Source organism: Apodemus sylvaticus, chromosome 22, assembly GCF_947179515.1.
Source record: "Apodemus sylvaticus chromosome 22, mApoSyl1.1, whole genome shotgun sequence".
NCBI lineage: Eukaryota > Metazoa > Chordata > Mammalia > Rodentia > Muridae > Apodemus > Apodemus sylvaticus.
The window spans coordinates 6,160,255-6,187,406 of record NC_067493.1 but is presented as its reverse complement, the minus strand read 5'-3'; the positions used below and the strand labels follow the sequence as shown (position 1 = coordinate 6,187,406).

The 27,152-nt window shown below is 37.5% G+C and overlaps 1 pseudogene; it reads right to left on the bottom strand.

Moving 5' to 3' along the window:
• The window catches only part of LOC127673237 (zinc finger protein 14-like), a 109,138-nt pseudogene that overhangs the window by 35,919 nt on the left and 46,067 nt on the right, over positions 1-27,152 (bottom strand).

Genomic DNA, 27,152 nt, shown 5'->3' with positions numbered 1-27,152 from the left:
AAGAAGTGTAGAATTCCTTTCTATGTCTACCCTGGATTGAAGATTAATGGAAATCTTCAATTTGAACACTTTCTATATATGTGTTCTATTTTATCAGAAATATTTTCCATCAAAATATTCAATTATAATGGAAATATTTTCTATGTGATTGGCCAATTACTACAGAAATATTTTCTTTGTTTACAGTTTTGAAAATATTATCTTCCATCAAATTCTTCATGTTTAATATATATTTCTATGTATTTCTCCAGTTCAGAAATACCATGTAAATCTTCAAATTTATCATAAAATACTTCTATTTACCAATTCAATTAGTTTTGACATATTAATATGTCTATAATTTTATCCATATGCCTCCAATTTTAACACTTTTTTCTATAATTCAATTTTATCAGAAATATTTTCCATCAAAACCTTTTATTTTATTAGAATATATTTTATGTGCTTGGTCAATTAGTAAAGGTGTATTTTATATGTTTACTATTTTACCATTATTATTTTCCACCAAGTTCAATTTTAACTCTATTTCTTACACGTTTCTTCTATTTTTAAGTAATATTTCCATGAAAACATTCAATATTAACACATTTTTGTATACTTCATAATTTTTTCAGCCATATATTTGAAGTATATATTCAATTTTATCAGGAAATGTTTCTACTTATCTCTTTCATTAGTTCAGAAATGTTTTCTAGATTTATCATTTTACCTGTATTTTTTCCATGAAAATCTTAATTTTAACAAATTTTCTATAATTTTTCAATTTTATCAGAAATATTTTCCTTCAAAACATTCAATTTTATCAGAAAATTATTCTTTGTGCTTGGTCATTTAGCAAAGATTAATTTGATATGTTTAGATTTTACCATTAGTATTGTCTAACAAATGCTTTTATTTTAACACACTTTTCTATACATTTCTTCAAATTTATTAGCTTATTCCATCAAAATCTCCAATTTTACCACAAAATTTTCTCTGCATTTGGTCAATTATTAATGACATATTTTCTATGTTTACCCATTTACTATGGTTATTTTCTATTAAATTATTCAAATTTATTACATTTGTCTACATATCACTACAATTTCATCAGAAATATGTTAGACTAAAATCTTCAATTTTATCAGAAAATGTTTCTACATACCACATCATTAAGTTTGGAAATGTGTAATAATATGTCTACCATTTTATCTGTATTATTTTTCATGACAGTCTTTAATTTTAACACTTTTTTCTATACTTCTTCAATTTTGTAAGAAATGTTTGACATCAATATCCACTATTTTATTAGAAAATATTTCTTTGTTCTTGGCCAATTATTACAGATATATTTTCTATGTTTACTATTTCACCATTATTATTTTTCAAGAAGTTCTTCAATTTTAGCACTTTCTCTTATGTATTTCTTCAATTTTATCAAACAAAGTTTCTATTGACCACTTCAATTATTTTAGAAATGCTTAATATATCTACTATTTTATCTGTATTATTATCCTTGAAAATCTTCTATTTAAGTTATTTTTGTATGTATTTTTAATTTTATCAGAAATATATGTAAGTATTCCATTTTATGAAAAAAGTTTCTATTTATTTAAATAGTTTAGAAACGTTTTCTGTCTACCATTTTATCTATATTATTTTCCATGAAAATCTTTAATTTTAATACATTTTTCTATAGTTCTTCATTTATAATAGAAATATTTTCCATCACAACCTTCAATATTCTTAGATTTTTTTCTACTTGCTTTGTCAAATCATTTAAAATATAAATAAAGAACAAACCTAATAAAAATAATTTTAAAAAAGAAATATTTTCCATCCAAATCTAATTATTAGAATTTTTCTATATGCTTGGCCAATTAGAAAAGATATCTTGTAATTTCACTATTTTACAATTATTGTTTTCCAACAAATTCTACAATTTTAATGCTTGTTGCCATATATTTCTCTAATTTTATCAATATTTTCCATGAAAATCTTCAATTTTATCAGAAAATGATTCTATTTACCACTTTAATAAGTTTAGAAATGGTTAATATGTCTACCATATCTATATGGTATGGTACTATCTATAACACATACTATCTGTAAAATTTTCCTTCAAAATCTTCAATCCTATCATTTTGTATATATTTTCTTCAAACTCATTGGAAATATTTTCCATCAAAATCTTCAATTTCATCAGAAAATGATTCTACTTAACTCTTTAATTAATTTAGAATTTTTCTTTTTTTAAAGTTGTATTTATTATTTTATGTAAGTACACTGTAGCTGTCTTCATATTTGAACTCAGGACATTTGGAAGAGAAGTCGGTGCTCTTATTTGCTGAGCCACCTCTCCAGCCCCAATGTATATTTCTATTTTTACCATTTTTGCTATATTATTTCCTATGAAAATCTATTTTAATACTTTTTCTAGAGTTATTTACTTTTATCAGACATATTTTCCATTAAAATCGGCAAAATTATCAGAAATTTTTTTATACTTGGTTATTTATTAAAAGTAATTCTTTAATATTTGCCTTGTAACTGTATTATTTTATAACAAATTCTTCTATTTCGACACTTTAAATATATTTCTTCAATTTTTTCAAAAATAAATTTTTCCTTGTAAATTTTCAATTTTAGCAGAAAATGTTTCTGCATCATTTTAATTATTTTACAAATGTTTTTATTCAACCATTTTATCAGTAATATTTTCCATGAAAATATTTTATCTAAATATTTTACTTTTTATTTTCTCTATTTTAACAGAAATATATTCCTTCAAACTCTACAATTTTTTCAGCATGTTTTTCTATCTGCTTAGTCAATTAGTAAAGATATATTTCCTATGTATACTATTTTACCTTTATTATTTTCCAACAAATTCTTCAATTTTAGCATGTTTTTCAATATATTTGCTCAATTTTATCAGAAATAGTATCCATGAAAACCTTAAATTTTATCCGATCTTGTTTCTTCTTACTACTTCAGTAATTTTAGAAATATTTAATTTTCTCTATCATTTTTTATGTATTATATTCCATGACATCTTTATTTCTTCAATTTTATCAGACATATTTTCTATCAAAATATTCAGTTTTATTAAAATATGATTCTTTGTGCTTGATCAATTAAGATACAGTATCTATATTTTCTATTTTACCATTATTATTTATCAACAAATTCTATTTTAACCCATTTTTATATATTTCTTCAATTATTTTCTGAAATATTTTCCATATAATTCTTCAATTTTATCAGAAAATGTTTCTACTTACCTCTTCATTTAGTTTAGAAATGTTTTCTATGTCCTTCATATTATCTGTATAATTTTCAAAGAATATCTTCAATTTTAACACCTTTTTCTACATATTTCTTCAATTTTATCAGAAATACTTTTGATAAAAATCTATAATTTAATCAGAAAATATGTTTACTTAACACTTCAATTAGTTCAGAAATGTTTAATATGTCTATCATTTTATCTGTATTATTTTCCATGAAAATATTCAATTTTAAAACATTTTTGTATATATTTCTAAGGCAAAGAGACAGACAAGAGCTGTTCAGAACATGTATAATTTGACATTTGTTGACAAATTTGGAACACAACTGTTGGGGAGTGTCTGGTGAGATGAGTCTCTCACAGCCTGACTGACAGAGCATGGAATACAGAGAATGCACTATACCCTTTGTTTTCATCTCTCAGTCACAGTGTCAGATCTGAGTCACCTTGTTTTCCTGATCCCTGTCCGCAGCCATCATCTCCAAGCAAGACCGTCCTGAGAACGTCCCTCTTGTCCTGAATCTCCACATGCTGAAGGTGACCCTGGAACTGCCTTCTAACAAGATCATGCGGCCAAGACCTAGGAAGAAAGTGGACATCTCAAGTCTTCTGCTGCCAACGTGATGGGCTGGCTCTTCTCTCCATCCTGACCCAGGTCTCCACAGCTAACACATTTGGAAATAAAGCACAGCACTTTCCCATTGTTCTGACACTGACAAATCTCAGTGGCTGAGACCTCTGGCTTTTGAAAGGGAGGGGATCAACATTTGTGTCCCAGAAGAGTCTGCCGGGATGGGCGCCTCAGCTTCTGTTCAGTAGAGGGAGAACATTAACAGGAGGAAAAATCCTGTTCCCCATGACATACACAATTCCTTGTCTGAACATTTTAGCGAATCCGGGAGAGCTCTGGGCATCCCCTGGGATGTCACCAGTGATGTCACAACACCTGGTGCTCTCAGATCTTTCAATTAGTCTCTAGAGAGTTCACCCATATTTATGTCTGCCAGATGGAGGAGGAGTCAACTTGAGAGTGAGAATGGGGAGCTTATAGAAATGAGAAAGTGAGGCCAAAGTAAGCTGGCTTTCCATCTCACTGTAAACCAGCAAGGAAAATGTGGTCCTGGGAAAGTCACAGGGAGTCATGGAGCAGTGATGTGAAAATTCCTGGATTAGGCACACTTTAGCCTGGATTTCCAGTAATGCATAAACATACCTGTTTGTTTTGGGTTTTCTTTTTTTGTGTTTTCTTTTCTTTTTCTAGTGTGTCCTTTCTTTGTCAGTGTCAGCTCAAAAAAGATTAGGTGACTAAAGACAGAGAGTTACAAAATCTTCTGCCCAGATTTTCTGGATGTTGATCTTTTAAAAGCCCTGGTTTGTCTGGAACTGTTTGGGGTCCCATTAGATCACTTCCTCCACTTTTTACACTCTGACTTATATCCGGTCTCAGTAAGTCAGTGACGCTCCATAAATTATGAATCAGTTGTTGGAGCAGACATAGCTTGGAGATAGATTTTAAGGAAGAGGTGTCTGATAGTAGAAAAACAAATGACTAGAATTGTGGGGTAAGTTGGTGTCCTATTTTCTCCTCAAGAAAACTTTACAAACAGATTTCTCTTTGTTCAATCATCTTTATTTTTGATCAGTTTTCGCTGAAGATCTCCAGGCATCTCTCTTTCTCTCTATGTGCTGCCTGTGACAGTCCTCTAAGCAATTCTCTCTTGCTAATCTGAAAACTTTACCTTGATAGATTTTTTTTTCTTGCAGCTCATAGGCCCAGTCACTTATATTTTATATAAATGCAGTAAATAACTTCTGCTCTCTTTTTGATTAGCATATAAATCAGAATCCTGTGAACTTAGCCACTTGCTACTTAGGAGAGAACAATTACTTATTTCCCTTAAACTCAGCGAAATAATTTAGAGATCTGCTTGCCTCTGTTAAGCACAAATGATAAGCATGCTGTGGGTACCCGTTCTAGAAATTACAAGTTCTACAGGACCTGGATCGACCCTTGCTCTGTGCCAGGCTGATCCTGAACTCAGTATATATATATATTTAGTAAGGAAGAAATCAAAGTATCACTATTTGTAGATTATATGATAGTATAGTTACGTGACTCCAAAAATTTCACCAGAGAACTCCTTAACCTGATAAACAACTTCAGAAAAATGACTGGATAGAAAATTAACTAAAATAAATCAGTAGCCTTCCTCTTCACAAAGGATAAAAATGCTGAGAAAGAAATTAGGGAACAACAACCTTCACAATATTATCAAATAATATAAAATGCCTTGGTGTTACTCTAACAAAGAAAGTGAATGATCTGTATGACAAGACTTCAAGTCCCAGGAAAAGAAATCAAAGAAGACCTCAAAAGGTGGAATGGTTTCCCACGCTCATGGATTGACAGGATTAATATATTAAAAATGGCCATCTTGCAGAAAGCAACATATGGATTTGGTGTAATCCCCATCAAAATTCCAAATCAATTCATAAGAGTTAAAAAGACAATGTGCAAATTCATCTGGAATAACAAAAAACCCAGGAAAGTGAAAACTATTCTCAGCAGTAAAAGAACATGTGCGGGAGTCATGGTCTCTGACCTTACACTGTATTACAGAGCATTAGCGATGAAATCTGTTTGGTATTGGTAAGAGTCAGGAACATTGTTCAATGAACAGAATTGAAGTCCCAGAAATTAAGACACACACACCTATGGTCATTTGATCTTTGATAAAGGAGCTAAAATCATCCAGTGGAGAAAAGAAAACAAACAAACAAAAAACCCTCAGCATTTTCAAGATATGATGTTGGTTCACCTGGTGAACAGTATGTAGAAGAATGCAAATTGATTTATTCTTATCTCCCTGCACAAAGGCTAAGTTCTAATGGATCAAGGATCTCTGCATAAAGCCAGATACACTGAATCTAATGGAAGAGAAACTAGGGAAGAGCCTCAAATACAAACGCACAGGGAAATTTTTCCTGAGCAGAACACCAATGGATTTGGCTCAAAGATTACAAATAGAAAACTGTGTCCTCATAAAACTGCTGTCAATAGAACAAAACAGCAGCCAACAGATTTAGAAAAGATCTTATGAATCATACAAACGATAGAGGGCTAATATCCAATATATAAAAAGAACTTAGGCAAATGGATGGAGCTAGAGAACCTCATACTAAGTGAGGTAACCCAGTCTCAAAAGATCAATCATGGTATGCACTCACTGATAAGTGGATATTAACCTAGAAAACTGGAATATCCAAAACATAATCCACACATCAAATGAGGTACAAGAAGAAAGGAGGAGTGGCCCCTTATTCTGGAAAGACTCAGTGAAGCAGTATAGGGCAAAACCAGAATGGGGAAGTGGGAAGGGGAGGGTGGGAGGACGGGGGAAAGAAGGAAGCTTATGGGACTTTCGGGGAGTGGGGGACTAGAAAAGGAAAAATCATTTGAAATGTAAATAAAAAATATATCAAATTAAAAAATAAGGCTGCTATGAACATAGTGGAGCATGTGTCGTTATTACATGCCGGGGTGTAATGTGGGTATATGCTCAGGAGTGGTATAGTGGGGTCCTCTGGTGGTATTATGCCCAGTTTTCTGAGGATCTGCCAGACTGATTTCCAGAGTGCTTGCACCAGCTTGCAATCCCACCAGCAGTGCAGGAGTGTTTCTCTTTCTCCACATCCTCTCCAGCATCTGCTGTCACCTGAGTTTTTGATCTTAGCCTAACCAGGTGTCCCTCAACAGACGAATGTATACAGAAAAGGATTTACATTTTCACAATGGAGTTGTATTCATGTATAAAAAAGACTGAATTCATGAAATTTGCAGGCAAATGGATGGAACTAGAAAATAGCATCCTGAGTGAGGTAACCTAGACACAAAATTACACACATGGTATTCACTCACTGACAAATGGATATTATCCCAATAGCTCACTCTATCCAAGATACTACTCCCAGACCAAATGAAGTTTCTGAAGAAGGAAGACCAAGGTATGAATGCCTCAGACCAGAGAATGAATGAAAGGCCATCCAGAGACTGCCTCATGATCCATTCCGCATACAGTCATTCAAGCCAGACACTATTGCATATACAAAGAACTGCTTGTTGACAGGAGCCTGATCTAACTGTCTGATGAAAGGTACGGCCTGAGTCTGAAAAACACAGGGATGAATGTTCATAGACAAACATTGGATTCAGCATGGGTTTCCTAATCGAAGTTTTAGAAAAAGGACTGAAGGTGCTGAAGGGCTTTGCAACCTGCAATGCACCATACAATGGAAATATGAACGCGCCCTCGAATGGTGCAGGACTAACTGGATGTCTCCATGTAGAGGAATAAAAATAGATCCATACTTATCATGCACAAAACTAAAGTCCAAGTACATCAAGAAACTCAATCTGAAACCGGATGCACTAAATCTCATGGAAGAGAAGGTGGAAAATACCCTCAATTGTAGGCAAAACAAAAGCGCTGAGAAAGAAAATCACATACCCAGTTTTAAATCGGTGTAGGATTTCAGCCCAACATTGTTGACATCTGAGCAGAAATTTGCTCGGCTGCAGGTAGCAAGCTCTTGCAAACAGGGATGCTCAGAAAGGACTCTGGGCATCAGAAGTTAACTCAAAGCACACCACTGGTGCCTGAGCGCCATCTACTGTGAAGAAGTCACTGGCCTGCAGCTCTGAGTTGAGAACAGCTTAAGCTTCTGGACAGACTCATGCATTGGCCAGGTCCCTGTGTTGGATCCACCAGTGTGGACAAGCAAGACGACAACTAACCATGGGCTTGGCCAGGATGAAAAATCTGGCCACAAATCCTAGGTGTGTGAGTGAGAAGCCATCAGTTAGTGTCCTCTGTCACCTTGCACACTGGACAAGTGCACACCAGGCCCATATGCATGGAGCAACTGCAGAAGGGAAGGGGTGCAGGAGAAAGACAGCTCAGAGAGCAAAGCTTTAGGGTCCTGGACTGTGCTGTCCTGAAAAACAAACAAACAAGCAAACAAACAAAAATCCAATCCAAACCAAAATAAAAAAAAAAAAAAAAAACACCAAAATTACGAGTGGTGGTACACGCCTTTAATCCCAAGCACTTGGAGGCAGAGGCAGACAGATTTCTGAGTTTGAGACCATCCTGATCTACAGAGTGAGTTCTAGGACAGCCAGGGCTACCCAGAGAAACCCTGTCTCAAAACACACACACACACACACACACACACACAAACAAACAAACAAACAACAAAACATATAAAACCAAAACCAAAACCAAACCAAACAAAAACAATAACAAAAACAAAAACAAACAAACAAAAAAAAAAAAACCCTTCACAACAAAGGAATGCTGCTTCAATTGAGATTCTGGCAGATAGCAATTTTATAGACCTCCAGAGGTGGGCAGTGGTGGGGAGAGGCAGATGCCTCGATACCCTTGTAGGGCCAAAAGTGTGCCTTTACCAACGACAGCTTCGCCATTCTTCTAGTAAATGGAAAGAAACTGGACGGATTTTCAGGGTTTAGAAATGACAAGGAACTGAGCGGACAGAAACAATCAGAAAACACGGGGTCTGCCGCACATCTACTGCATACTCATAGCTGAGTGCCAGGCTTTTCTGCCAGCATTTACCAATGCGCCCTGGGTTCGAATCCAATCCCACCTCATCCTGCCAGGAAGAATCCAATCTGGTTAACAAGACAAAAGCACCAACACAAAATCCCCCACGAGGTTGGAAATGACCTTCAGACTTTCAGCCAGGGCCTGCTGACAGCCAAGAAGAACTTGGCTCTGTGGGAAAGTCATAGTTATTTGCACCCTGAGAATGGAAAAGGTGGACGCTCACCATTGGCATTCCTCTCTTGGGGGAAGAGCTGCCCCACGGCGACCCCTGCTGTGAAGAAGTGGCAGTGCATGGAGCTCAGAGTCAGAGCTGGGGATCTAGGGAGCTTTGGAGCTTCTGGCTCCTTCCTTGGTCCCTGCTCCAGCTGTGGCCTCTACAAGTCTGGACAAGCAGACAGGGGGGCTAACTAAGGAGTTGCCCAGGATTGCAGGGTTTGCCTAAAATTAGGAGTATGCAAATGAGTCATAAGGGGTCATCTTCTGTTTTCCCGTCAGTCAAGGGTATTGATGGGTCTTCTCTCCAAGGCAACAAGGCAAAGTACAGCGAAATGGAAAAGAACAGATGAGAGGTAAGAGAAATAAAACCCTTATCCGTGCCACCCCGGAAACCTTAGGTGAACAGAAATGAAAGCAGCTGCAATGAGATTTGTGTTTGCACCGAGTTTGTTATGTTCCTGGAGAAGGGTGCAGTAACCCAAGTCTTCACAAACTTGTCGGGCTGAAAAGGTCTTTTACCTAAGGTAGACCAAAGCAAATGTAGCTTCAACCGAGATTCAAGCAAATACTAAGTTTGTAGACCTCCAGTATTGGGTGGTGGGGGGGTGGGGCAGATGCTTTGCTACCCTCGCATGGCTCAAAGCTTGGCTTTACCAACTACAACATCAGCATGAATTTCTTAATAGAAAAAACAAAGAGCAGAGGGGACCCTCAAAGAAGTAGTCTCTGGGTTTTCTATTCTGTGTTGTCAACTCGATTACATCATCACAAATTATGCAAAATCCAAAACTTAAGGACACACCTTCAAAGGATTTGTTGTTTAATTGATAGAAGGTAATCAGGGTCTTTGAAATAGGAGCACACCAATTAAATTCAGATCTCTTTGTGCTGTCACCCTTTTCCCATCACCAGCTTTCCTTCCAGGTGATCCAGTAAACCATTCGAATGTAGTGATGAAAATATATTTATTCAATAAATCCAAACTGGTAAAATAAATATCAAATAATAATATGTGTTTGAATCTTTCTTTAGAATACATAACATAAGAATATATTTTTAAATTTTAATGTCTACTTTTAAGGACATGATATATATATATGAACATACAATTCTGGTCCAAATGGTATCTCACTTATCCCTATCCAAATTCTAGTACATAACACAGTCTGTATCCCTTAAGGTTCTAAATTAATTTAAAAGGGTTTCTAACTCCTAGACCAGGAGATGTTATTCATAATGGACATAGTCCTCACTCATAGTAGAAAAACTTATCTGTTCTTTAACTTATGACATATATATATTGCTATTATTATTCAGACAAAAACATGTTAATTTAAAAATATATTTATCTTTTAAAGTGTTTAATTCAGTGATCTCTTCTAGTGAAGAGCCTTAGAAAGAATCTGATTCCTGAGACTGACGGTGAATCAGAGTCAATGTGTGAGATGAGAGAAGTTATGTGTCTCCAGAATGGTGCTGTAAAATCATGGATAACAGGAATCTACTGTCACCTGATTTCATGTGAGTCAGGGCTTGGCCTGCAGAGGCTAAAACATCTGCTCTTCCATTCCTCACTGAGATACCATAAATTTTCATGTCAGACTCCATTTTAGAGAACCACACATAACTTTGAACTCAGGTAAACTCACAGGCTGATACCTAGCACTTGTTTCCATGTTGCCCCCAACAAAGCCTGAACCTAAATCCAGTCTCTAGGTAAATCCTCAACAACACCAGAGTTTCCAGGTTACACACTCAGCAAGAACAGTATCTCAGAGTATTCCCCCCAACAAACCTATAAGCCCATATCTGGTCAACTGACCATCAATGCAGAAGGGAGCAGGAGTTTAAGTTTATGATATGACAAAGCAAGAATATAAGACACATACCTAAACACAATCAAAGCAAAATACAGCAAGCCAGTAGGCAACACCAAACTAAATGGAGAAAAATTTAGAGCATTTCCCCTAAAATCAGGGCCAAAACAAGGCTCAGTCACTATCTATTCAATGTAGATTTGAAGTTCTAGCTAGAGCAATAATACCAAAGGTGATCAAGAATTTTATAAGTGGAAAGGAAGAAGTTAAAGTATTGCTTCTTGTGCATTAAATTAATTGTATACATAAGTGACCCAAGAAATTTGACTAGTGAACTTCTACGGCTGATCATATCTTCAGCAAAGTGTCTGGATACAAAACTATCTCAAAGAATTCAGTAACCCTCCAGATAAATTTCTGAGAAGGAAATTAGAGAAAAAACACACACACAATAGCTGTGAATAATATGAAATATCGTGTTGTAACTGTAACCAAGCAAGTAAAATAACTGTATGACAAAATCTTCAAGTCCCTGAAGAAAGAACATGAAGAAGTTATCAGAAGATGGAAAGACTCCTATGCTCAAGGCATTGGCATAGTGAAAATGAACATCGTGCCAGGCAGTGGTGGTGCACGTCTGTAATCCCAGCACTTGGGAGGCAGAGGCAGGAGAATTTCTGAGTTCATGGCCAGCCTGGTCTACAGAGTGAGATCCAGGACAGCCCGGGCTACACAGAGAAACCCTGTCTCAAAAAACCAAACCAAAAAAAAAAAAAAAAAAAAAAAAAAAAACCCAAAAAAACATCATACAAAAAAGCAATCTGCAGATTCAATACCATCCCTCATCAGTATTTCAACACAATTTTTTATAGATTGTGAAAGAGCAATTCTCATCTTATATATATATATATATATATATATATATATATATATACATATATATATATATATATATATATATATATATATGTATACATATTTACATATACACACACTCATATTTATACACATATCTATACATATATATGTATACATCTATACATCTATACATATACACATATACACATACATACATATATACATATATAAAAATAAAAATCCCAGGATAGTCAAAACAATCCCGAACAAAAGACATTTGCGAGGAAGCACCATCCCTCTCCTCAATCTATACTACAGAGTAATATTAATTAAAAAAAAACCCACGCATGATATTTGTACAGAAACAGACACATTGATCAATTTATACTTCCCCCAAAAAACAAAAAACAAACAAAAAAAAAACTCAAAGAACAAAACAAGACAAAATGAAAAACAACCCAAGTAAATAAAAAATGGGCTTCAGAACTAAACAGAGAATTCTCACCTGAGGAAACTTGAAAATGGCCAGAATCAATTAAAGAAATGTTTAAATTCCTTAGTCATAAGGGAAATGCAAATCAAAACACTCTGAGGATCCATTTTATACCAATCAGAATGGCTAAGATCATAAACTCAAGTGACAGCAAATGCTGGTGAGGATATGGAGCAAGGGGAACATTGCTCCATTACTGGTTAGAATGCAAACTTCTACATCCAAATTGGAAATCACTTTAGCATTTCCTCAGAAAACTGGGAATAGCTCCACCTCAAGACCCAGCTACATTACTCCTGGATAAACACCCAAAAGATGTTTCAGCATCTCACAAAGACCCTTGCTCAATTGTGTTCATAGCAGCTTTATTTGTTATAGCCAGAAACTGGAAAAAAACTTAGATGTCCCTCAGATGAAAATTAGATAAGGAAAATGTGGTACAACTACACATTGGAATACTATTCAGCAATTAAACAGTTTGAGAATGGAAGTTAAGAATATCATCCTGAGAGAGGTAACCCAGTCTCAAAAAGAAGTGCATAGTATGGACCCACTTGAAAGAGGATATTAGCAGAAAATCCAGGTACCACATTACACTCCACAGACCCACATAAGCTAAAAAAAAAATAAAGGCCCAAGTAAGGAAGCATCATTCTCACTTAGATGAGAGAATAAGATAGTCATAGCAGGAACATGGAGAGAGGTAATTTGGAAGAGGGTAGGGATCAGTTGTGGGGATGAACAGGAGAAATGCCCAGATGACCATGAAAATTAATGGAAATCAGCAGCTGATAGGGGTGAGGTGGTGGTGATTATCTCCAGGATGATACCTGGCCAGGGACAAGGGAGGTGCTCAAGAATCAATGGTGGTGACCTTGGCTGTGACTCACTACATTGGGAATATGGAACTTGACGAGACCACTTCCTGTATCCAGCCAAGAACCCCAGTGGACCAATAGAGACACCAACCCCACCATGTTTTCTCTGTGCTTTCTTAGAGCTTTTTGTCCCCACTTCTTTCCCTTCCCCATCTTTTTTTGTGGGCTAGGTAAGCAAGCAGTTGCCCATAGCCACCAGGGTTCAGACCTCTCTCCCCTAGACAGAGTATGAAAGAAAAGCAGAGATGTTTGGCTGTCTGACCAGGCTGTGCAGACACCCAAGGTGCTGAGCAGGCACTGGGGAAATCTGAAACAGAGAAATCACTCCAGGGGATGACAAACAAGGCTCTTCCTGGTGTCTGTACAGTTTATACCCAAGAATCAAATTTGTAGTCTGTGAGAGTGAAAGAGGCTGTGAATGCCTTGGGTAAATTAACAACAAAGCCCAGCCTTCTGGGGTCATTAGATAGATAGATAGATAATAGAGACATAGAGACATAGACATAGTAACAGACAGAGACATAGACATATAGACACAGACCTAGACCTAGACATAGGCATAGACATACACATGCACATAGACAGAGACAGAGGCAGAGAAATAGACAGAGACATAGACATAGATCTAAAACAGCCTTTGGCCTCTGCCTTGCTATCAGGTCTCACCAGAGTTCTCCTCTGTGTGCTTCTCTTGGGGCAAGCTCTCCACAGGCTGGTGGAGGGCTTGCTCTGGGAAACGGAATCTGGCAGAGCACAGAGTGAGCTCATTGCATGCTTTTTTTCCTGGATGCCAAAAGCTAAATTCTTCATCCTGGAGGAGAACTCTGGGCAGCAACCCTACTCTGAGATGTGTTGAAGTCAACAGTGGGAGTCACTTTGGGGGAAAGAGTAGAAGTTGAGACCATTTTTAATCATGGTGGCAATGCCATCTGGGAAACCCAAGTCACCCACACAGTCCTTAGGGAGCCATGTTTCCCTGGCAGGACTGCCACCAGGCGCTCCCTCCACCCACGAGTCAGTTCTTGAGTCCTTGCCCTTGTTCTCATCTGTGGAGTGGGAGGGGTCATCCTAGGCTAACTAGCAATTTGCCCCTCCCAGAACAAGGTGAGAAACTGAAGTAAAGCTTATGAAGAGCATTGATCTCTGTGGAACAAACCACCGGGCAGCCATATTAATTACAGTAATGAAGGAAAATAATACCCCTGGTAAGGAGGGACATAAGAGGGGAGCAAGGGGCAGAATATGTAGGGGTCTCTAGCCTTGGTTTGTACCCACCCCGCCCCTTAACTTTTGAATGTCTATTTGGTCAGGTAGAGACCCCCAATACATTTAAGATCTGGTGGACACATTCTAGTAAATAGGTTTTAGAAATATAAAATATTTTAATATAAAATCTATTATTTTATATTAATTATATATTATGTATTATAATATATATTATATATACTTATATATTATTACATATTATAATTAATCTGAGAAATTGATTTCATATACTCTTGCAAGGCAAGACAGAGGACCCCAGTGTCTAGATAAATAGACCAAGCATCACAGCCACCATGATGGTCAACCTCAACTCTCTACTTGATAAGATCTAGAGTGGTCAGGGTTGTTGTGGTCATAAAAAGAGAAAGGGGTGACAGAGAATATGTTCTAATGGCGGTGTGGGGGAAGGGCATGCCTCAGTGGGCCCATGCCAAGGCATCGCTTCCTCCTGAGGTTACCAGACACAAGACAAGTTATAGTACAGAATAGAGTTTATTCAGGGCATGGAGAGGGGAGTCAAGAGGGAAGTAGAGGCAGAGAAAGGCAGAGAGAGGGAGAGAGTAGAGAAGCAGAGGCAGCCATGACCATGTGGAGACAGGGGGGAGGGGAGAGGAAGGGAGGGGAACCCAGGAAGAGAGAAGCTGAGAGTGAGAGGATAAGAGAGTGGGGAGGGGCAAGCAGCCCCGCTAGGATCCCGGGCAGTGTGTGGAAAGGGGCTGAGCAGCAGCAGGCGTTCTTTGCTCTTGGTGTCCTGATTATTTACACACCTGATGTGAGTGTGCAGCTGCTTCACACTTCAGAGTGGCATCCCCACCATGAGGGACTTTACTGTGAACCGTGAGCTGGAATAAACCTGTTCTCCTGACAGAGTATTTTATCAAAGCAGCAGCAGTGATTAAGATACTTGTGAATTGACCTTTATCCACTCAAGGTGGACACTGACAGGTAATGTTGTGTTTTGTTTAAATAAATTTTATTAGATATTTTCTTATTTACATTTGTTTTTTTGCTTTTGTTTTCTTTACTTTTTTTTTTTTTTTTTGAGGCAGGGTTCCTCTGTGTAGTCCTGGCTGTCCTGGAACTCACTCTGTAGATCAGGCTGGCCTCGAACTGAGAAATCCACCTGCCTCTGCTTCCCAAGTGCTTTTTAATTTTCTTTTTATTTTCATATTTATTTATATTTTTATATATTTTATATTATATATACATATGTTTGCATTTATATTTTATTTAAATTTCAAATGTTGACCCCTTTCCCCATTTCCCCTCTGAAAACCCTCTATTCCATCCCCCTCCCCATGCTCACTAACCCACCCACTCCTGCTTCCCTGACCTGGTATTCTCCTACCCTGGGGCAATGAGACTTCATGGGTCCAAGGGCCTCTCCTCTCATGAATGTCCGACCCGGCCTTCCTCTGCTACCCATGTGGCTAGAGCCATGGGCCCCTCCATGTGTACTCTTCAATTGGTGGTTTAGTCCCTGGGAGCTCTGGGGTTACTGGTTGGTTCATATTGTTGTTTCTCCTATGGGACTACAAACCCCTTCAGTTCTTTGGGTTCTTTCTCTAGCTCCTCCATTGGGGACCCTGTGGCCTTTCTCATAAGTGTCACTTTCTGGTTGTTTCCTGTATCTGTGATAGACATGGAAGGTTTATTTTTTGTTTTTGTGCTGCATTTGTGTTTGTCAGAACAAGAGGACTTTGAAAATATGAGTTTAAGGGGTAACCTGTACTAGTGATTTTGAAGAGATGAAGTGACATTGACTTGATGGATGTACTATTGTGAGGCAGTCTATGTCTACCATATTTCCCAGGTTCCCATCACCACAGAAGTGGTCAGAAAGCTGGTTCCTATCCCCACTTGGAAGTCCCCCCAATATGCTTGCTTTACCCTAACTCACCCAGACTAGGATTGCAACACCACTGAAGGTAAGAGGAGGCCTTTTGTCACCGTCCATCTCTGCTGTCAGGGCTGGAGGTGGCCCCAAGAGGGCTCACAAATTTGTCCAGAGTGAATAATATTAGGCAAACAGAAAATAAAAGCCCTACAGATTTTTTAGACAGTGTCATGGGGACATTTTTGACAATACACACCCATGGATCCTGATTCACCAGAAGCAAAGGCAGCAGTGGCTTGAGCTTTTGTCAATCAGGGAACACCAGCTATGAAGACAAAGCCCCAGAGGGTGGAGTAGTTAGGACAGAGTTATCTAAGAGATTTAAGGACAGTGACAAAGAGAGTATTTAATGGAGGACAGACTGCAGAGGAGATGCAGATGGGAGGACAGAAGCAACAGACTAGAGACCTGGGAAAGACCCTGTGGTCAGCCAAGGCCAAATCAGAAGACCATGAGTGATGCCTAAAAAGGAGATAAGGGGGCCCTGAGAATCAAAAGTGCCCCCACTACAAGAGCAGGGTTACCCTAAAAATAAAATGGAAAGCCACCAGCTTTTATTGATAAAGTTCAACATTATATCTTACTAAAACCTACAGACAGAGTCTCTTTATCAGTTTATAAATGACTTTTCAGTGGCAACTGATACAAAACCAAAATGCAGGACCTCTTAGATGCCTTGAAAAATTCAGACTATTTAATCCTGTGCTTAAAATAGCTTTTATCTGCCAACTGCAGGTGACCTTTGTAGACCTGTGGAATGCATACTCAGATTAGGAGTCCTGGCATTAGCCAATAGCCCATCAATCAATCAACTTATAATCAGTCAGGAACCTGTAGTTCACAACCAATCAATAAATAACCGAGTCAGTTTTTGGTGCAGCAAAGACCAATGTAATTGAATAATTGTCGTTTGTTTAATTATATTGATTGTTGATTAATTATTGATCAATTAACTTTTGTTGAATATTTGTCATTGATTAATTTGCCAATCAATTGGTTACTATTTATTGATCATTTATTGACTGATTGGCAGCTCATGACTGTCTGGTCGTTGACTGGAAGTCTGTTATTGATCAACAATCAAGTGACTGATAGGCTTCTGGACAATGAGGCTCATGTGGGACGATTGATAGGTCCATGACTGAAAAATGATCAATGGACAATCAGTTCCCGATTGATTTGTGTTCATTTCAGGTTATTGATCGATTATAGATAACCAATCGACCTCATGATTAAAGTTGATGCCAGAATGACTCAATGCCAGCCTCTCTTCTTGAATGCCCTCAGGTTAACTTCTCAGTTGCCCTGCTGCTGGACCCTGACCTCACTCGCTGGGCTTCTGTATGACTGCTCAGATAGATGCAAGGGTAACAGGGTTCACCAATGGCAACAGCTTCATACAGGATGGACAGGAGTATGCTGTGACATCGGTGGTGTCCAATACCGAGATCACTTGGGAAGAACCAAAACTGGCAGGAATGTCAGCCAAGAAAGCTGAACTGTCAGCTCTGAAAAATTCATTTCAGTTAAGAACGGACATTTAAGTCATTAAAGTCACTTCCTGTGACATATGGATACTTACTTTTATGCTACAGTCACTTCCTGTTAAGACACGGCCACTTCCTGTGACGGTGACAGTCACTTCTGGCCATTGAACTGTCACTTCCTCTTTAAGCAAGTCACTGCCTGTGATGTACACTCACTTCCGGTTAGGGCCAGTCACTTACTGTGACATCACAGCCACTTCTGGGTGTGGCACAACAAATTCTTGTTTTTCAAATGGCCTCTTCCCATTCTGATGTATCTGCTTCCTCTGGGTTCATAGACTTAGGCATGCCCTCCTCACTGTGGTAAGATTATCTTTTCCCCAGGGTCAAGACACAGATGGCTGGTGTGCCATTGCTACCTCTCATCCCATTTATAAGGAGAGGAGCCTTCTGATCAGCAAGGAATAAACTCCATCCCAAAGAGCAACAGGAAAGTCCAGTGGGTGGGCCCTAGAAATTGGGTTCCTCATGTCCTTGATTGCACCAGACCCAGGAGTCCCCACACTCTCTGATGAGACAAAATATATGATCTGGGCCAAAAAACTGTTGATGTCTCAGTGTTGTAAGAGATGAGGGAGGACAGCTAACTGACTACAAACTAATGTTTGAGAGAAAATGGGTCTACACAGAAATAAAGGAAGAAATCAGAGACTTTCTAGAGTTCAATGTAAATGAATATGCGACATGCACAATCTCATGGAACACAAAGAAAATGAAAGTGGAGCTAAAAGAAAGTTCACAGCACAAAATGCCTACATGAAAAAAAAAATGGAGAACTCCCATGTTGGCAATTTAACAGCATGTTTTAAAGGATACAACAAAAAGAAGTGAGGGAGCAAAGAAAACGAGGAGGAGACATCAAGAAATTTTCAAGTTGGGGGATGAAATTGATAAAATAGAAAGAACAATTCAAAGAATTAATGAAACATGAAGTTGGTCTTTTGATCCTTTTATTAGACAAGATAAACAAACCCCTATTAAAAGATAAAGAATATACAAATTAATGAAATCTAAAATGAAACGGGGGATTAAATAACAATGAAGAAATCCAGAGAGTTGTAAAGACATAGTTTAAAAGGGGTACATTCCACCAACTTGGAAATTCTAAAAGAAATAGCTAACTTCCTCAATAGATTCCACATCCCAAAATTAAACTAGAGAAAAACAACTTAAACTGACATAAACATGAAGGAAAACGGAATTCATTAAAAATATGTCCCCAATGTGAGCCCACGTCTATGAGTTTTAGGGTAGAATCCTACCAGACATTCAATGAGGATTTAACAAGAATTCAGTGTATTCAACAATATAGAAACAAAAAAATATTAGTCAATTTATTTTCTGATCCCCTGATTACCCATATATCCAGTGAAGAAAGACTGTGTGATAAAAAAAAGAATTACAGACCAATTATCCCTAAAACCACAGATTCAAAAATACTTAAAGATAAAACAAATAAAATAAAATATGAAACACATCAAAAGATCGTCCACCATTAACAGTGAGGAAGGCTTCATTCTAGAAACAGTGATGGTTCAACAAAATGGGATTAAAGTGTAAGAAAAACCAAGAATTGGTCAACTCATGAGGTAATGTAAAATTCTCTGACAATATTCAACACCACTTCATGATAAAATTCTCGGAGTTCTGGTGCTTACTGGGGCTGGAACATGGCTCCTTCTATTCCATTATCAGCAGCTTTCAATATTTCAAATACATCATGGCCTAATCTTGGCTTTCCTGGAACTTGCTTAGAGATCTACCTTGATCTCAAAGATCTGCATGACTCTGTCTCGTGAATGGTGGGTTAAAAAGCATGTAACACCATGCCTGGAACTAAGATTTTCTGTTTATATTTTAAATTCAGAACCCAGAATCCAAATATATCCCTTGGCAATTTGACACAAAATTGTATCTTCATGTGTCTACATCAAAACAATAACCAGGTAATAATAATTCCTAACATGATACAGTTCTCTTTCATACAACTGCAAACCCATATGTTTAGCTGAATGCAATTTTGTCCTAATGTAACCATTCCTTTAATGCCATTGAATATCCTTGATCACAAGATTAAACGTCATTCAACTTCCTGATGATGCCTTGTATTTTGAACCTTTCTTTTTTTATTTTTCCTTTGTTAGTTTCTATGTTTGTTAAAAATTTTCATGCCAAATTCTATTCGGTGATTTTTGTGACTTATTTTTCAATACAATTAATGTAAACATCTTTACCTTAACCTCAAGAAAACTCTTCAGACCAGGGCAGCAAACTTCTTTGCAAAAGCATAAAAAAAAAAATCTCCAGAGTGGAAATAATCCCAAGCACCCATGTCTATCATATCCTACTATAATACCCTCCTAACTCTCACTTAATTCATCATCATATTCATTAATTTTCTCTCCAGTACACAGAATTTGGGGACTTATCCCTGGTGAAAACACTTTACCACATTGATTACATTAATAAGTTTTCTGTCCGGTGTGTGTCCTTTTATGTCTTTGGAGATGACTGCACTGTGGAAAGGCTTTACCACATTGATTACATTCATAAGGTTTCTCTCCAGTATGTGTTCTTTTATGATTTTTGAGATCACTGTGACGGGCAAAAGCTTTACCACATTGATTACATTCATAAGGTTTCTCTCCAGTATGTGTTTTTTTATGTCTTTGGAGATTACTGTGAAATGTAAATGCTTTACCACATTGATTACATTCATAAGGTTTCTCTCCAGTATGTGTTCTTTTATGTCTTTGGAGATAACTGTGACATGCAAATGCTTTACCACATTGATTACATTTATAAGGTTTCTCTCCAGTATGTTTTCCTTTATGATATTGGAGATGACTGGATCTTGCAAAGACTTTACCACATTGATTACATTCATAAGGTTTCTCTCCAGTATGTGTTCTTTTATGATATTGGAGATAACTGTGACATGAAAATGCTTTACCACATTGATTACATTTATAAGGTTTCTCTCCAGTATGTGTTCTTTTATGATATTGGAGATGACTGCGCTGAGCAAATGCTTTACCACATTGATTACATTTATAAGGTTTCTCTCCAGTATGTGTTCTTTTATGTCTTTGTAGATTACTGCGCTGTGCAAAGGCTTTACCACATTGATTACATTCATATGGTTTCTCTCCAGTATGTGTTCTTTTATGATTTTGGAGATGACTGGATCTTGCAAAGACTTTACATTCATATGGTTTCTCTCCACTATGACTTCGTAAAGGCCTGCAACAATAATTAGCACATGTGAAACCTTTACTGTATTAATTACTCTTATGAATCATGTAATCAGTTTGAATTATGCTTACAATTTGGTATATTGTAGAAAAGCATCAGATCCTAAGGTTTTAGCCCTTTGCATGTTTATGGTGTTCTCCCTCATCATGAGTTGTTCAAGTCACTTGTGATCGTTATTACATGGCTCATATTTATAATATCCTCTTTATATAAGGGATTTTTATATAATATATTTCAGTTATCTGAAGAAAGTTTGAACAACTCTCATCTTTGCAACACTAATTACATTCATAATTTTCCCTATAGAGTGAATTACAACACATTTTACTGTGAACCAGAATACACAGAAAAATTTCCAAATTCCTAGTACCCATAAAGATTTTCTACACTATGAGTTTGGGCATATTCCCCGTAAAACTATAAAACCACTTAGTTGCAAATGCACATCATATTCCTAATGTGTATCAAAGGCAGAATGCTACATATCTTCTCATTGTTCTAGAACAAAAAAAAAGTTGTTGCTTCCTTCAATATCCCTATAATCTTACTGTGGACTATATGCTTATTAGGATGTTTTGGATATAATTTTTTCTCTATTCAATATACAATTTCTAAGTACTATGACACTATACAGATTGACAGGTGCATAGCATAGATCTAAAGGAGCTACATATCAAATGGATACACTAACCAGATATCAGATCTTAAGGTATATGGTTTTGTCAGAATATTATAATTAGAGCTACTCTTAAAGGACTGTTATTTTACACTCTTGCTTTTCAATGGAGACTCCAGAACATAGGGACACTTCCTCAGAGGCAAATTTGTATCAGCTTGCACGTAAAAATTACCTTTCATGTCTTCTACTAATTTGACAATTTTCTTCAAGATGATGGTCTCCCCGATAATAGCCTAAAACACAGTACCAGAAAATCACTGATATACTATTGGAAATTAGGCAAAATTCAAGGTACTGTGAATTATCACTACATTATGAATGTTAAAATTAAAATTCAGTAAAACTGAATTATTCAGCTCAATCTTCTTTATTCACAATTAAAATAATAGAAAATCATCAATAACCAAGAAACATTTCTTTCCTTTAAAAAATATAACAGTCTTACCTATAGCTTCAAGGTTCAGGTAGGTTTCCAACATCACATCTTTGTAGAGATTTTTCTGTGAAGGATCTAGCAAATTCCATTCTTCCCCAGTGAAGTTCACATGTACATCATCAAAAGTCACGGCATCCTAAATATCCCATATGTGTATAACACAAAGAATCATATTAACATTACTGTAAAGGAAATATATGCTTCCGCAAAAACATGTACACATAATTTTGGCACATGATGCAGAATTTATAATCACTGTGTCATTTTAGAGAGATCTTGATTTGTAAGATTTAGGTGTGTCAATTTTGAACACGTTGAATAGGATACAGCCTTGCCAGAGAAATGCCAATGGAGAGCTTGATGCAGGGGAAACAGATCCACAATACTGAGCACACATCTGAAAAATTGTATGAACGATTACTAGCTACAAAATGCATGGGCAAGCTGGGTGTATTTGCTCATGCCTTTAATCACAGAGTTACAGGCAGGTATATGTCATTTAGCTTGACGGCAGCATGGCCTATGTAATGTGTTCTAGGAGACCAAAAGTTATATATTAAGAACATCAACACTCTACCAAAATCAACCAAGGAAACAAAAATGATAGAGAACTCACAATCCTTTACTAAACGTTCCTACAATGAATCATGCATTCATTTCAGAATTGTATTAATGTTGCAGAAACATAAAGTGCAACAGTTTAAACTATGACATTAATAAAACTTTACTAAAAGACAATGCATGATTAAATAGTTACAAATGAACAGATGAAAATAATAGTAATATAAATGTTGATTATAAATAAGCAATGTAGTTTTGTAGAGAGAATTCATCAGTGGCGAGCTCTTGCTTGTCTTCCACATAATGGTGGTCAATTTCTCACAAACACACAGGACCAACAACTACTCATTACTTCAAAATCAAGAGTTCTGAGTCCATCTTCTGACAATAGTAAAGGTGAGAAACATGATATTCTTATTCATGCACACAGGTAAAAGAGTCGTATTAATACAAACATTTCAGAACAAACACAAGACTGAGGCAGAATGGCATACACCAGGCACGCAATGACCCTGAAATTTCAGATAATATTGACATCATGAACATATGCCATCCTGAGAAATAGAAAAGAACCTATATATTTGGCTATATTTCAAAACTAAAGATATGGATATAAAACAGCTTAAAGACATGTTTATTTTACAAAAAATTTTGCAGGCAAATGTGTACAACTAGATAATTTAATCCTGAATGAGGAATCCCAGACCCAAAAGGACATGCACGTATGTACTCACTAACAAATGAATAATAACCATATAGTACAGGATATCCATACTACATTTCTTGGCCCTGAAGAAGATCAACAAGCAGTAAGGCTCAGCTAGTAAGAGCAGTTACTGCTCTTGTGAAAGTCCAGTGTTCAAATCCCTCACCCCCATGGTGGCTCACAACCACCATGATGAGATCTGATACCCTTTTCTGGTGTTTCTGAAGACAGATACCCTGCTTATAATAATAAATAAATAAATAAATGAATAAAAAAATTAAATAAATATTTAAAAAAGAAAAGGAAGGCTAAAATGAGCATGGTTGACTCTTACTCAGAAGTGGAAATAAAGCAGACATAGGAGGCAGATGAAAGATAGAGAACTGGAAGGACTAGTAGTAAAGAAAGGGGAAGGGGAGGCAAGGAACAGGTGTGGTGAGAGAAAAGGAAGGGCCATAGGGTCAGGAAAATGAACTGAAATCTGTAGCTGTCAGGGTTCAAAGGGTCCAGGCTTAAGGATGTACCACAGACAATGAAAGGGATGGCAAGAGGGAGTCTATGGGGGCAATCTTAGCTGAAATGCATAGTAGTGAGAATTAGACACTGAAGAGGGCCACATCCTAAAGTCAAGCAGGACACCCCCCCCAGTTTCGATTTAATTACACCAACCAAACCAGTTTACATACAACAAAGGAAGCATCCCCCACAGAAATCAGGGTTTCAGTTAGGGGATTAGAGGGTAATGGTTAGGATCAGGATAGGGGTTGTTAGGGTTAGGAAATAAAGGGGTTAAATAGGATTAGAAATTTAATTTCTAATAAGTCCCAAGATTAAACTCAGGTTTAAGGTTAAGCTGACCACCATTATTTTTGATGGTCCCACTGAATCAATAGTATTCCTATTACACAAAGAAAAATTGCCAGGGTTAGGGTTAATATTTTCATAAGGAATTAATTCATTGCTAATACATTGTTGTCCCTGCATGTATTCCTGCAGTCCAGAATAGGGTACCAGATCCCAGATCCAATTACATATAATTATGAGCCACCCCGTGGTTGCCTAGAATTGAACTCATGGACTGTGTAAGAATAGCCAGAGCGCTTATCCTCTGAGACATCACCCCAGGCCTGACCCTGCCTTCTTAATGTGTATTATAAAAGGAAAATATAGTTTGGACACAGGTGTATAGACACCACCCTTGCTTCTATAAGAAACAACTAGTCTAGATGTTTCAAACAGAATTACAATCAGCCATGATACTGAAGTTATTCATAGGTCATGGCCTCAACTTGCAAGTAAGAAGCAACAGTAGAAATCTCACAGGAAGTCACATCTGGTTGATGCTTCCAATCCAACCCCACAGTGGACCCACTACCCCAGCACCCACTGCTCAGCTGCATGTTCCTCCCCATTGGTCAGTGTCCCATGCTCAGGTAGCTTTCTCATCCAGCCCAGGCCCACTGGCTTATGAATATTGTCACCCTCAGTGGAAGACCCTTCCCACTTCAATCATCCACACTATCTCACACAGACATAGCAACCAGCCATTCTGATGAGGGCACACCCTCCACTGAGGCTCCTTAAGATGACTGTAGCTCTGAAATAATGAAATGCTGGCAGATTTACCTCTCTCTTGACTATGTCTCTTTGTGGATTGAGAAGAGCATCTCTTACTGCCCACCTCCTCTCCTAGCTTTCAACATTAACCAGCAACCTCTCTTGAACATAACAAAAATGTCAGTAAAAGAGGCCACACTCAGCCAACACAATGAAAATCTAGACAGAAAACTGTAACACGGGAATAAACATCCTCACCAACAAGACAAACTGAGAAACCTTACCTAGACCAACAATCACTACAAATGATGCTGCCCAGACACCAGCATGGAAAGATAAGCAATACCAGGCAGAAATATAAGTCACTATCCATAGGGTCTCACTTCTCTCCTTTCCCACAAACAACCTCTTTCTCATCTGACTCTTACATGTTTCAGTTGCGTTTAGTTTCTCAGGACATGATAGAGAGTGAGAAGGAAGAAGAAGAAGGAGGAGGAGGAGGAGGAAGAAGGAGAAGAAGGAGAAGAAGGAGAAGAAGAAGAAGAAGAAGAAGAAGAAGAAGAAGAAGAAGAAGAAGAAGAAGAAGAAGAAGAAGAAGAAGAAGAAGGTGACGACGAGGAAGAGAAGGAAGAGGAAGATGTAAAAGATCAATCAGCATAAAGGTTTCGAAAATATTTCAAATGAAATAATCAATGAAAATTTTTTCTAAAGCAAAAATGGTGCCCGTTAATGTACAAGAAACATCAAAAATACCAAACATTTGGAAAAAGTCCCTTTGCTACATAATAATCACAACACTAAACATAATAAAGAAATATAAAAAAAGCTACAGCCAAAAAAGTAAACAATAGAATGAGTAATGTATGAAATCAGAACTATTAGATTCATATCTGTCTTCTACGTTTTTAAGGAATGAATTCATTACTTATACAATGTTCTCCCTACATGTATTCCTGCAGGCCAGAAGAGGCCACCAGACCCCATTACATACAGTTATGAGCCACCATGTGGTTGCTAAGAATTGAAATCATGGCCTGTGTAAGAATAGCCAGGGCTCTTATCCTCTGAGCCAACTCTCCAGGCCTGACTCCGACTTCATAATGTATATTATAAAAAGAAAAAAATACATTGGACACAGGTGATGCATATTCACAGAAACCACCCAGGCTTCTACAAGAAAGCAAGTAGACCAGATGTTTTGGGCAGAATTACAATCAGCCATGATACTGAAGTTATTCATAGGTCATGCCCTCAACTTGCAAGTAAGAAGCAACCACTACAAACCTCACAGGAAGTCACATGTGGCTGATGCATCCGATCTAACCCCATAGTGGACCCACCACCCCAGCACCCACTGCTCAGCCACATGTTCCTCCCCGCTGAGGGCAGATATCTTGTGCTCACCATGTGTTGATTTCAGAGCTTCCCTGAGGTCCCCTCACAGCACCCAACAGCAAAGCTCAGAGCAGGACACAGAGAACCATTCAAGCTGCATACCACAAAGAACACACAAAAAGGCACCTGGAAGATCCCGCCTCTTTGCCTGACTGGCAGGTCTGTCTGGCAGCCTTGATTGGCCAGTGAGTCAAGCCCTCCTTAGGTTAGAGTGTGCTTTAGTGTCTGTGTCTAGGAAAAAAAAAAACCTCCAGATACCAGGAGGGTTTTGCACTCATTATCATTTGAATTAAAATTCCAAGAGGAATCTCACCCCACCTAGTGCTTGGGGAGGACTCAACATTCCATCAGCAGCTCATTAGCCGCCTCTTCCTCCCCTCTGTGAACCAAGACCCTGCACTTAAGTGGACCTGATTTCAGACTTTGCCTAAGCATTTCTCAAAGCACTTGTCTTCTTCCCATAATCATTGTGAATAGTTTGCAAAGCCCATGGCTCAAGGTGCATTGGAGGTATCAATATGACCCAGTAGTGGATGAACCAATGCATGACCCAGGCTATAAACATTAAGGATATATTTTTAATGAAAAGAGTTTTAGTCAGGCAGTGGTGGTGCAAGCCTGTAATCCTAGCACTTGCTAGGCAAAGGCTGGTGTACTTGTTCCAGGTCAGCTTGGTCTACAAAGTATGTT